Below are 11,006 nucleotides of genomic sequence, written 5' to 3' on the forward strand. Positions count from 1 at the left end.
TCATTTTTTTATTAACGTTTTTTACTCTAGATATTCCAATACACGAGTAGATTTCAATTAACAGTGTTGTATATAGCAGAACATTTGCGTTTTTATTCTGTCCTTTCACTCAGATTTAAGGCTGCTATAATATAAGGCTCACTCGGATATAACGTTAAAAATCTTCTGGTCCCTTTGATGACGTTATAACCAAGTTCCACTGTATTTTGTTCTTTGTATTGCTTTTCCGTTCTTGCTATACACTTGTCCCTCTACAGTTGTTTTCATCAGCCTATCACGTCTCAAGATGTGGCCTATCAAGTTGTTCCCTTTTTTTGACAAGGCTTTCATGAGTCTTCTCCTCTCTCCTACTCCTCTTAAGAAATACTCAATACGTACTCGGTGGATCCATTTGTTCTTCTGCTTAGAATCACTTTCCGAAAGCCCTTGATTCCTTCGCTGCTGCCAATGTCCGTATCTCTCTTCTGTGGAGAAGCATAATCGAAATGAATTTGAAGTTGTGATGAATCGAGTCGTTACTTCTATTCTTAAATTTCCTGATTTAAGCAGATCTTTCTTTTGTTGGAATGCCCTCTTCACTTAGGCCGTTCTAATAATGATTCCTTTCTTTCTTCTCTAATATTCTTATAATGTATATGCATATTCTATAATATGTTCTTCTATAATATTCTAATAATAATTTCTTTCTCGCTTAGGTACATGTATATCATTCGCTATCTTTTTCTCATTTTCCATTTCGTGATTTGGAGCTTTGGGATTTTTCCTACACTTCTCATATTTCGGCCGCCCTTATCTCGATTTTATGTTTACTCTTTATAATCCGCGCGAGAAGCACAGATGAGCATCGCGAAGCGTGACGCAGCCGCGCTCTGGTGGCAGGAGCGGAATATCCCACGCCCTCTCCTCGCCTTCTTCTCATTTTGGATATCTCGCTTCTCTTTTATTCCATTATTTCATTCTGACCTTGGTGGGACCTGTTTGTTGCCTGCACCCTCTAAGTAGGTGCAACTGATATCCAGAATGACATCTTACGCTGGGATTGGATTGGCCCTTTGGTGGGAGGGCTCATGGCTATGACACTCATCTTGACATTTTTTAATTTCTCGATGCAAGTATGTACTAGAGGCAGGATTTAGGAGAAGAAAAATTTATTACGACCTAGGTTTGGATGTATTCACATCATCTTCGAGGTAAAAATGGTGTGAATTCAATTAATATCATTTTTAATTGGAGTAAACACTTCCTGTTAAAAATAATGATGGTGCTATTCAGCCCTTACCAATCACTTTTAGACATTGTTTCCCTTGTACCGACATGCTAGCGTTACGAGTAACATCCGAAGATTCAAGAAAGTCCAACTCGTTTCATAATTTCAGGTGTGATTTTTTTCTTTCGTTGGTATGTTTTCCTCGAAATAAATAATTTTTGGTAGAAGCAAAATAGTCATTAAATTTTTCGGTCGAAGAAAGTCCGTATTGTAATTCTGCTTCGAAAGGTTATTTCAATGTGGGATTGAATTTTAATTACTTCAAATTGAGAAATTTACCATGAGAGATTTTTTGCGTAATGAAAACATAAAATCTACATCTACGTAGTACCATGCGAGCCACGTCTAGGGTGTTTGGCAAGGGGTGATAAATTACCAGCATCTAAGAGGATTCCCACATGCACACCATACGGTCATAAAAATGTTACGCGTGCTAACAAATTGTACTTTCACATGCATGCAGAGGCAAAACTTGACAACTGCTCATTGAGGCAATGTGCCTATGAAGCAAGAGCATTCACAACGTATTGTTAGAAATACTAAGAAAATACAGAAACATGGACTAAGAAATACATAGGTTAGTAGGCTACACGATGATTCAACTTACCTTTTAGTAAGTCCTAACGCAGCCGTTATAGGCTCTCATGGATCGTGGAAAAAACAACATTCAAAATTTGTCTGTTCTACACACTATCTCTCACATTTCATTTTTATGATCTGATCTACCTTAGTATTTTGGCTTTCGTAAGATATGGATGGGCAACTTCGTCGGAAAATAAACTGCTCTTGAATAATCAAATAGGTTTAGTCTAGTTTTCATGCCACGATCTGACTGAGATTCCCGTCGAAGTTGTTCTAAGAGGCCAGTAACACTAACTGGACTATCGTAACGACTTTTAACGTAGCTGGAAGCTCTTCTCTGTACGCGTATAAACTGTTTTTAAATATTTTTCATGAGGATCCCAATCGCTGGCAGAGTATTCCGAATTGGGACTAAGTAGGGAGAAGTATATAAATTACATTGCAGGTAATTAATGGGCAAAGAACACGTATAGCGTATCACTTTATAGTTACATCTACGTCCTAATCCGCAATAAGCCACCTAAATGGGGGCACGTGACAGTGGATGTAAGGATAACAGAAAAAGATAAGGTACGTGAACGAAATAATTTACTTTTGCTCCCAACCAAGGGTTCATTGGAGTCCTCTATAGAAAATACGAATTCGAATTGCATTCTTATCGACAAAATTCCTTTCCTTTATTATAGGAATAATTAATCTCTATTTTATCGTATCTGTATAGCATAGAAACAGTGTGCTTCTATCATGATGTTGTTCTCCATATCTCTCTGAAATAGATCTGTTCTTAGTAGTTCAAATCATCTACGTCTAGCGCGTAGCCTCTGAGTCTATAGCTACCTCCAGCCTAAATCGTTCACATCTGTATAACGCTGTCTGTTCGCGAGAAATAATTTTTGACGATTCTCACAACTTATTTTTATTAAGTTAGTGGATTAAATCTTTCATCGCCGTATCCTATATGCTCGCTGCATATCAACGTATGGCCGGGTAACAATTGGGAAAGTTACCCCTATATTTAAGAGTGATGATAAATAAGATCGTAGTCGCTACAGAACTGTAGCTGCATAGTCGTCAGCTCAATAATGAGGTGACAGCGAAAACTTGTTAAGTCAAAATAAAAATAGTTTCCGAAAAGGTAGGTCGCGAGAGACTCAGCTAGCCCTCTTCCTACATGACATTCTTTCACGTTCAAATACGTGCGATATTTTTAGACTTCAAAAAAGCTTTCAATAAATATCCACATGCGGAATTACAATTTGAGCTTGAAGATTATGGAATACATTCCAATATCATATTAAGGATTCCTTAAATAACCGCGAGGAAAGGGTATTTCCAGTTGACATTAAGTCAGGTACATCGAAGGTCACATCGAGTGTACCTCAGGGGAGTGCTATTGGTCCATTGTTTTTCCTTCTGTAAATTAATCTACATCCACGTTAACGATCGGACTGCGTCACCTCTTTTTCACTTTCTCATCCGACTATCTTCCCGCTGCACTCTCTAGTGTTCCCCACGATAGGTTAAAATTTATTCCAGATATTACACTTCATCTGACTAACTTTTCTAAACTCCATCCACCACATATTCGTGGGAATATTTGGGCGTCCTACGCACGAAATTTATAGCCATGAATTTGCTCAAATTGAGTTCTAGTCCCCATTTTTTGCTCTACGCAAATAGTGCGTTGTTCAGGTCCGATGAGGGGCTTCAAACTGCTGAGTGTTGAAAATTTCGCGATAGATGACGGCGTCGTCAGCAAATATACGTAATTTGCTCCTACATCGGAAGCATTTGCGATGTGATTGGATGTGGCTATGTGAGTACTATCGTATGAAATGGAGTAGTGGTGATTGAAGTACCGTAGTACTATGCCTGGGAGCTTCACTTTCTGCAAGAGAATGAAAGGGAAAGGCAGTCCGCGTAGATGTGGCAACGTCGCCTCGTCTGCTGGGGCTGCACGACCCCAGCCGTCAATATATATATGAAAGCACATATATGTATAAAAAGATAGTCTGCACGTTTCGATTCATTTCGAGGATTCGGTCCTCGTGTTTTGATTCATGACGTTGATTCGATTCTTCAAATAGTTCGTCATGAACGTAATCATAGAAATTCACGGTTCTTTCGATTGAACCAAACCTTTGACTGATGCGTTGTGGATCCAAGTGATTCATGATTTCATCATGGGTGAGTGTTCAAGTAAATCAGTAGATATATTTTATTTTTATAAAGGTCGAATGCATACCAAATCAAAATTAATAAAGTTGAAATCAGTTCACGGTGATAAAAATTCATTCGGCTTTCGAAGTAACAAACTCTTTCAAGACAGCTTCAAGCTTTTGTTTTCCTTATTCTTTCCTAAGCTTATAATGTTTGTCCTACCCTGCTCTATCTTTTGCAGCTTACTAATATCTTATTATTCTTTTTCCGAATTTCAACTGATATTTAGCCATTGAATTCCGATATTTGTCAACGTTATCTTCAAATCATTCTGTCTCGACTAGGACAGTTATATGCAAAAGAGATTCATGATAAAACTAGATTCCAATAATGTAAACTCTATGAGAATGGAGCTACTGTAGACTCGAACGACCTTTACAACTATTAATTAAAATATGCATGCACTGAATCTTACACTGGCTTACAGCAATGGAGAATTTTCCTGTCGGCTAATACAGTGAAACCTGTCTTAAGCGGAATCTCTCGGGCCCTTCACTTATTTCCGGATAAGACAGTATTCCGCTTAACTCAGGGTCTGACAATTCAAAAAAGGCCGCGAAAGTCATATCACGTCTATTGCATGCGTTGCCTAAAAGGTTGGTTTGACTCAAATTCTACACGTTGACGAAATTATAATGAAATAATAAAAGAACAGCATCGCATTATTTTTAAATTGTTTATTTGAAGTAATCGGTCATTTTTGTTTGTCTTTCCTTTTTTTCTTCTATAATAAAATTTTCTACGTTGCCAATGGCCCCATGTAAGATATTATACAAATCAGTATTACCTTTGGTGAGACTGCATTCTTCTAATTCTTTTAATGAGACCAACATTTCTTTATACGATTTTTTATTTTCTTCACACAATAAGGGCACTTCTTCGTCGGTGTCACAGCTTTCGTCTTCTTTATTATTGGCTGTTAAGGAACCATCTTCATCGCTCGTGAGAAGATCGAAATCCACAAATCTCTCAGCATTCATGTCAATGCCTATTACTTGCAGCAATTCGCTTAGATCCACCATTGGCTCTAAAATAGCAAAGGTCATATATATTATCCTGTAAATGCGTAAATATGCATTTAAATTGGCGATATATTAGGATGTAAATTATTTTCCTTACCTTCCTCGGGGATCAGTTCTGGCAGAATTCCAGCTTTGGCGAAACATTGTTTGACAGTCGATGTTTTAATATCTTTCACTGCCAAATTAATCCAATTAATGGCATCCAGCACTTATATTTTTTTGTCACCTCCGATACTGAATTCGCAGTATCTGCAGCAGCTAATAATGATCGCATCATGTACTTCCTATATTGTGCCTTCAGCTATCTAATTACTCCCTGATCCATTGGCTGAGTGATGCTTGTTGTGTTTGCCGGAAACCAGGCTAGCTCCACATTCGCAAGGTGAATTTTAGGGTGACAGGTTGCATTGTCAAGGAAAAGTATGACTTTCCTATTTTTCCTCTTCATTTCGGCATTGAAACTTTTAAGCCACTCTTCCATGATCGAAGCCGTGTTCCATGCTTTTTTATTATGTCTCCATTTGACCGGTAGCTTCTCAATTTCAACGTTTTTAAAGCATCGTGGTCGAGCTGATTTCCCGATGACAAGAGGCTTTAGGAGCTCCCCTGCCATATTCCCACAAATGAAAATGGTCAAACGCTCCTTTGAGTGCTTCCCTCCTACAGAATAAAGAAAAAGTGTAAATATAACATCATTATTTGAAATTTTACCCTAATTTCTAGAAATAGAACTCGGAAATGCATACAAACCCTTGCAGTTTTCTCCTTTTACGCACAATGTTTTAGACGGCAGAGCCCTAAAATACATTCCAGTTTCATCCCCGTTGTAGATATCACATGGTTGATAGTCTTTAATTTTTACTTGAACCATACATTTCCACTCCTCTACGGTTTCCATGTCAACGTCATTGGACTCGCCAACAACACTGCTCCAAACAACATTGTGTCTTGCTCTGAAGCTCTCTAGCCATCCATTGGAGGCCTTAAAATCCAATTTTCCTAAAGACACTGCAAATTCCTTGGCCTTTTCTTGGACTATTGGACCTGACAATGGAATATTCCTAGATCTTGCTCGCACAAACCATTCCCAAACTAATTCGTTTATCTCTTCATATTCGCAGATAGGTGTTTTCCTCTTTGAATGTAAACTAAGGCCTAAAATAATCGACGGTAGCAATAATTATTTTATGGTGTGTCGTTTTGCAAACTATTGTGGCATGGGAAAAGAAGAAATATGTTTCTTAGAACCTACCTCTTTCAAAGTCTTTCTTGATTTCGTTCTTCTTCTTAATTGCTTCGTAAACTTGAGTCTTTCCACACTTAAACTTCTCTTGTATCTGCTTCACGGAGAGCTTTTCTCGTTCAAAGCACTCGATCAAGTCCAGTTTATTTTTCAGCGTTAATACGTTTCGTGGCATGGCGGAAATCAGTCAGCAGTTCCCTTTATTCTTAGCGTTCCGCGTTGTATTCTACCCTGTCGGCAGCACGAAGGAGAATGATTCCTTATTATTCGGTTGCGAGCAAGGATGCACAAAATTCTTGCGTATGTAGAGAGAGGGTTCTACGAGTTGGAGGGGAGGTAAGTGTGCAAGCATGGGTTGGCGGAATGGTTAAGAAAGGAGGTGGCGGGAGGGAAGAGGGGTGGAGTATTGTGGAGCATTTGATACAATGTATACGTGAAACGAAACTCACTACATTAGGGACGAGGGACATAAGGCACTGGAGGAGGATTAACACTAGGTTTAGGGAGACGCGGCCAAGTGTTTTGGTCAAGGTTGATGCAATATTGTCCTGAGTCCCTCCTGCGACGTGATGCCAGTCAATAATGACGTACACATTGTCAACGTACGACACATTTAGCTGGTTCCTTTGGATTATTTTCTGTGGAGAGGACTTTACAAAACATGTTAGGATTTTATTTCCTTACGGTAAAAATTGTCTATGGAATTTCTTTTTGCAATTCCGCTTAACCAAGAAACACGTGCCCGGGAATCGATTCCGTTTCCGCGTTTGACAGTTTTCGTTTAACAGAGGGCACCAATGCACGTAAAACCCTATTGTGACCGCCAGGACCAACAAAATTTTCCGGATAAGACAGGTTTCCGCTTAACTCAGGTTCCGCTAAAGGCAGGTTTCACTGTATATGTAATGTCAGCCGCACCGAACTAAAATCAACTTGCGCACATGTATAAAAAAATGTCGTTTTTCGATCATTTACGACGCTGATCGAATAAAAAAGGCAGCAAATTAAGGGCATAAAGGAAGTGGGGAAATCATTGTATTAATGTGTTTTTGAGTTATGACAAAAGGCTTTTCGAGCTATTTGAACCGATGGTGAAGCCATTTTCATATAACTAACGCGATTTGTTTTATTTTTAATTTTATTTTATTCTCAAACCATCGAATACAGCCTATATTGGCCATTTTACATCGGGATATTCAACAAATTTAACAACTAAACGTACACGAACAACCATACCCTGGACATAGGAAATCTACCCAGGCGGGTCTCGAACCCTCTTGTTTGGCAGGCGAGAACGTTACCCCGCCGCCACCGAGGCCGGCAGTATTAACGCGTATTTGAATTAATACGCCATTAAAACACTTTATTTCTAATGAATGAGAAAGTATCACGTTGAGGTGTCGATGTTTAGTTTTTGTCATGGATATCGCGAACATTACCACACATCTTTTGCCAAAATATAGACATATATATGTGAAGAGTATTGTTACTCTATTTTGTAAATACATTTCATGTATGGCTATACTGTACAATACCGTCATTAAAGCATGTTTGGAAATGAGAAAGTGTGATGAGATGCAATTTATAGGGAAAATTACATGGAAAGGTAATGTGTGGCCTTCATTCGAAGGAGAAGGACACTCAAGATATGGATATTTTTTTAATTTCACCGGGGTACTTCGATTCTGGCGCCAGTGCAACACAACCTCGTGCAGCCCCGATATTTTTTTGCATTCTTAAGAAGATTTTTTAAATTTTTGGTTGTGTCATATGCGATTTTGCCAACGACATACAATTCGCTGTTCAGACCTGACTATCCCAATCAAATACTAAATTCGAGCAACAATGAGATCGCCAAAATTCACACTCGCGGAAACCAAGGAGACCTTCCGGTTACATAAAGTGAGGCAAGTTATGTATCGAAAAAGGAGAAGGTTAGAGACGTAAGCGATCCGTCGAACGACCTTCGTTCCGCCTGAATGCATCAATGGTCAGAGAGGGAATGGCTCTTTCGAATGCGCAACAGAAGGTGCTGTGGGTGCAGAATAGCTGATTCGTTCACGACCAAATCGTTCAAAATTAACGATTCATAGTGATGAATCGAATGATTTGAATCATGACGATGCAGTAAAATCGATCAAAAGGAACGAAATCGAAATTGTTCACAAGGGACGGTGAATCAAAATCCAGTCGCGAAGGCTGTGCTTGGTTGCATTGCTACAGAATTGAGTGATGCAGCTCGTGATCGTCACTGTATCTGTATATCGCTGATGATACGCTGTATCGAAACCGGTCGCAAATATATTTTATTTTGTGAAACAGCGAAGTCTTTTTCTTAACCTTTGTGCATCATGAAGGAGTTTCGCCATGTTACGCCAACCACCATCGCATTCATCATGCACTCGTTTCTTTTAAATACCAATACTTTCTCTGTCTCTTTGTTGAATTTATCCTACTTGAATCATTTTTCCGTAATGTAATTGCTATATGAGCTCTATTTATGCATTTACTTCCAATTTAATTTTAGCACCAAAAACAGCACTTAGGCCTTTACATTGAGTTATTTAATAAATAATAAATTATGTAAATATGATGAACTTTTGTAAGACGCGTGGTACTTCATACCAATCTTATATTGGTATTAATCTGCTCAGCATATTATGATTCGCTTCGGGTTGCAAAACTCTTGTAATAATCAGTGATGAAAATGGTCAAATACTTTTGGTTGGGCGCATTAGTCAAATATCTCCAATGCGCACATTCATTTCTGGTCTTTGTTTACGATTGGTTTCCTAACGACACCCGCCGCTCCTCTTTGAGAAGGCTGAAGGAGAAGTAATTATAGGTAGTTGTTTTCAATTTATAAGCGTGCAATGTCGGAGGTTTGCGTCAAACTAGCGATGGAATAAGTTAGAATGAAATTATCATCAGAATAGCCTTGGCTAAGAGAGCATTCCACCTAAACAAAGATTTACTTGAAGCAGGAAATTTAAACATTGAAGTAAGGAAACAAATTCATCGAAAGTTACATTTGGAGTGTGCTCCTGCAAGGAAGTGAGTCATGGACAATGACAGCAGCCGAGAAATGAAGGATTGAGGCCTTCGAAATGTGGTTCTACAGAAGTATGACGAGGATCAAATGGATCGACCGAGTAAGTAATGACGAAGTCCTAAGAAGAGTAGGAGATAGGAGAAACCTCATGAAAACTTGATTAGAAGACGGAATAACATGTTCATTCATAACACTTAGTACATGATGAAACAATCATCGATGGGGAACTAGATGGAAAGAATGGAAAAAAGATTACCTCGAACATAATAACAGGAGCAGGTAAAGAAGGATATGACAGAGAAGAATTTTGTGGGTATGAAAAGGTGAAAGGCAGAAAGGATAATTTAGCGGAGGGCTTCGTCAAACCAATGTTGGGATTATTGGCTAGTGATGACGTTGGACATTTTATTTGATATTCAGCTTATTAAAAATACTTGTCTGTTTCCACACTCTTTTATTTTCACCGACCATGGTTTCGGCAAGTGGTGCCATTATCAAGGTACTTACCATGGTCGGTGAAAATAAAAGTGTGTGGAAACAGACAAGTATTTTTAATAAGCTGAATATCAAAGATTGCCATTTTATCACGCCGGACACTGTATCTTTTATTCGAAATCCTATTTATAATTTCTAAGTTATAATAATTTAAAACATTTCCGAGGTAACTGCCAGATGTATCATATTAAATACTCGCGTTTCCGTGCTCCGGTATCTACGAAGTCACTTTGTATCACAATGAGTGCACTATCACTATTTCAAATTTCTGAGCATTCGTTGGTATTTCGCTAAACATTATCATATATTTTCTTCCCTCTTTGGCCCTCAGCCGACTCGACTCGAAAGAATGATGGCCCACCGAAGCATGCATATCCCACGATAAAGATCTCGGAGGCGATTTCTCATAGATAGAAATAATTTTGTATTGGTTGCAAAGTCAGCAATTGGCGAACTATTGTACTTCATGTGCCTACGGAAAATAAATTGCGTGTTACATTTAATTGCGATTTCATATGCCTTATTTAAGTTTCGAAGCCTTTGCCGTGAGAGATCACCTCCTTCCTAGTAAAGATTAATTCCATCAATTTCGTCTTTCGTTATGTTGGAATTAAGCGTAAATGTCATTATTTATTTCATAAAGATTGTGCCCCATAATTTTCCTCAGAGATCGGCTTTGATGTTGTAGTTTTTAATTGTGAAAGGAGGATACTTTTAAGGAAATAGTATAAAAAATATTGAAAAATTCAGCAAAATCAGCTATCAAAGCTGATAAGATACTTACATATAATTACATAGGTTTCGGTGGTGGATCTTCAAGTTATATCAATAAGGATACAGCGACGTCGTTTTTAAATTGGGCTACATATTTTGCACCTTCGAGAGAATCGCGTGGTGTATCTTATAATAGTTATTCGATAAAAGTATCTTAAGTCATTCATTTTCCCTTGTATGTCTCCAATTTCCAGATCCTCATAAATTAATTTGACGGTGGCAACACATAAAAAATGTGCGACTATGAATGTGATGCCCTCGCAATTTGCCACGTTTAATACATGTAATCGCAGCAAGGCGAACGCGAGTGAGGGGTTTAAGATGGAGGAGACTTGGCGGATTTTTCGGACC

Source organism: Ischnura elegans, chromosome 6, assembly GCF_921293095.1.
Source record: "Ischnura elegans chromosome 6, ioIscEleg1.1, whole genome shotgun sequence".
Classification (NCBI taxonomy): domain Eukaryota; kingdom Metazoa; phylum Arthropoda; class Insecta; order Odonata; family Coenagrionidae; genus Ischnura; species Ischnura elegans.